Below are 3,203 nucleotides of genomic sequence, written 5' to 3' on the forward strand. Positions count from 1 at the left end.
GGTCAGTTGTTGGAGCTACAAGCCCATGGCGCGCCACAAATGCAACGTGGCCTGAGCGTGTAGATCTGCTATTTCCGGCACGCGGCGACACCGCCGCACTGCAAAGTATAAGCCGAGGCTCTAACAATGTGCTGATGTTGATCTCTGGTGCTCAGCTGGGACGTCCCTGGGGGAACGCAAGCTGTTTACGCAACCGCTCCCCGTGAGAGGAGGGACGTGCGTCACCGACACACCCCTCGCCCTGCCCGTCCTCCTCTCGCACGCTCCCTGGGCACATTTTTCTGTTTCTTCTCATCGCCTCTCTTTCTCCCTCGTCTCCCTCCCTCCCTCCGATCTTCGTCCGCATTTTTAATATCATTCTCAATGGGCTCCATTAGTGCAGCGTTGTTTTTTTTCTTGCAGAGTGTTAATTAATTTGCTTAATCTAAAAGACCTTGTTGTTTATTGCGGCTTGATATCTCAATAAGCAGTGGAGTAACTGTACTGCGATAATGATAGTGATTATTATACAGTAGTGGCCCACGCTCTATGACCAAGGCCGCCACAACGCTAGTTATTCCAACCATTCCAAACCTCTGATTACACTAACAACACCGCAGGTAATCATTTGTGGACAGAATCTCGCCAACTCTCTCTCTCTCTCTCTCTCGCTCTAATTATCTCTTTCTGTTCTTGGCTGTCTGTCGTTTTGTTGTTTCTTTTCCATTCATCTACGGTACTCAGACCACTTAACACAGCTAGGCCTGCACGAGTAATAAGCTAATTGATCTTTTACAGGTCCGCTTATTGGGCCCCGTCTTTAAATGCTCTCAGGGGTATAAATGAACGTAGTGAGGATTTTAAGCGTGCACGCCACGGTCTGTTGTGACTGTGGGGTGGGGCGGCGGCTATATAGCTCTGGCCGGTTGTTTAACCCATTCTGACCGTGGCACCCATTTCGGTGTCAGCATCATGTCATGCTTTAGCTATTGAAAAATAGCAGATCTACAAGCTCATATCGCGCCACCGAGTGGCGCGATACGAGCTTGTAGGTCTGCTATTTTTGAAAAATCGAAGAGCGACTGACATTTCTAGAATCTGATCTCAGGTCAGAATGGGTTCATCAGACCAGTGTGTGTCCGGCGGAAACCTCGTATGAATCTGATCTCAGTTCAGAATGGTTTAAAGACTGGAAGCAGCGTATTAACCCGCCGGCCTCAGCCCAGCCCAGCTGAGCTGTGTGAGATATATATATATGGCACCTCTCAGTCTATCATTAGACAGCAGAGGTCCCATTGAGCCCACAGTCTGTTGGCCCGCGGCTGACCCTCACACGTGAAGGCTTGGTGTGAGGAGCATGTTGTCGCTCGCTGTCGGCTGGAAACCTTGTACCCCTAAAACCTAAACCCTAAAGCCAATGCATCCAATGTATTTATGCTTTAGTCACACGTTCTTTCCATTGGTTTCCAATTATTTATTTCAAATTTGTATTTCAGATTTCTAAATATCCACAAGCAACGTGTTGCATCATTGTGCCACATTGCTAGCTGGCAGTTAATGTTTGCTACTTTTGTGTCACAAAGTATAGGCCATAAGGCCATTAACCCATTAAGACCGGGAAAGCATTTTGTGTCATTTTAGATTTCAGCGTTTCGATATTCAAAAAATAGCAGATATACAGGTTAGGAGCTTGTACATCTTGTAGGCCTACATCTTAACCCATTTTGGGCGGGAACCCCTCCCTTTTTGTGTTAGCATTACGTTATAATTTAGCTATTGAAAAATAGCAGATCTACAAGCTCGTAGGTCTGCTATTTTTGAAGAACGACTGACATAGAAACATAGCTTTTTTCAGAAAACTGTCAGGATGTAGAAGACATTTTTAGAATCTGATCTCAAAATGGGTTAAATATGGATGTGGAGATACAAGGTTTCTGGCCGACGATAAGCGACGATGACACATCCTGTGAGGGAGAAGCGGTGCTCCGTGCTGCTGGTGTTCAGCAGCGGCGCGGGGGCAGCGGGGTCATGTTGTCCTGAGAAATTGGCTCAAGGGGGGGAGGGTGGGGTGGGGTGGGGGCGCAGGGCCAACATTAGTTGGGGATGTCACACAGATGTCAGATATTTCTATAGCCAGAGGGGGAAGGGGTGCATCGGGGGAGAGCGGAGCAGCAGGGAGGGGGTTACAGAGAGAGAGAGAGAGATTGAGAGTCCAGGGTTTGGAGGGGATTGGAATGAGGATCGGGAGATAAGGTAGAGGGATGTGGTGTTTTGTATCAGATGCCTTACAGTTGTCGTCTCAGAGTCCAGAGGTTATCAGATTGTGGTTCAACTTGATCAAGCCAGCAGCATCAGATCTGCCTTCACGAAACAAACCACTGCGGTGAAACGCAAGCCTGCTTGAGAGAGAGAGAGAGAGAGAGAGAGAGAGAGAGAGAGAGAGAGAGAGAGAGAGAGAGAGAGAGAGAGAGACGTGATATGGACGAATGCCATTTGTTTCAAATGGATGATTTCTTTAAAATAATGTGAAAACTTAACCAACTGCCATTATTATCATCTGGCCCGAGGGAGATTTTTAGAGTGCTATACAGAATGCAACCGGATTTTTTCCTATAAAGATTTTTAAAAAACCACAGAAATGTAAAACAATGATAAAGAAGAAGTACTATTTTGTTATTGGTCCCTTGTTACGTGTCCACATGACTATTATACAGTACTTATAGTTTTAAGAATGATGTAGGGTTATTATTATGGCATAAACCCAGTGACAAGGATTGTGCTGTTTTCTTTTTCTTTTTGTGTTCTGAGTAAAGGCCGCTGCACTCCACCTTTAGTGTCCATTTTAAATGGGTTTGGCTTCGTCCAGACTACAATATGACGTCATCCAAAGGTTCGGGGGGAGGGGTGAGGGTGTTACCGTCCAATTTTCGGCTGTTCGGTGCCGCCAACATGTTGTGACAACATCCCAAACTCATTTTGGCGTTCCGTGTTGTTTCCGCACGATGTCCTTTATTTCGGCACTAAAAGTGGACTATGCACCGGCCTTGACTGTCCATTGAGCTGTGCCGGCAGTTTAAAGCCCGGCGGCCATCTTTAAATGCACAGGGTGGGACCAACACTATAGGGGGCTTCTGGGTAATAGGACGGGTTCTCCAAAACACTTTGGCCTTTTGAGTCCTGGTTCTACACACACAGCCCCTGGTCCAAAACCAAAAGAAACATAT

The sequence above is a fragment of the Protomyctophum parallelum genome, assembly GCF_964188405.1.
Source record: "Protomyctophum parallelum genome assembly, chromosome: 13".
NCBI lineage: Eukaryota > Metazoa > Chordata > Actinopteri > Myctophiformes > Myctophidae > Protomyctophum > Protomyctophum parallelum.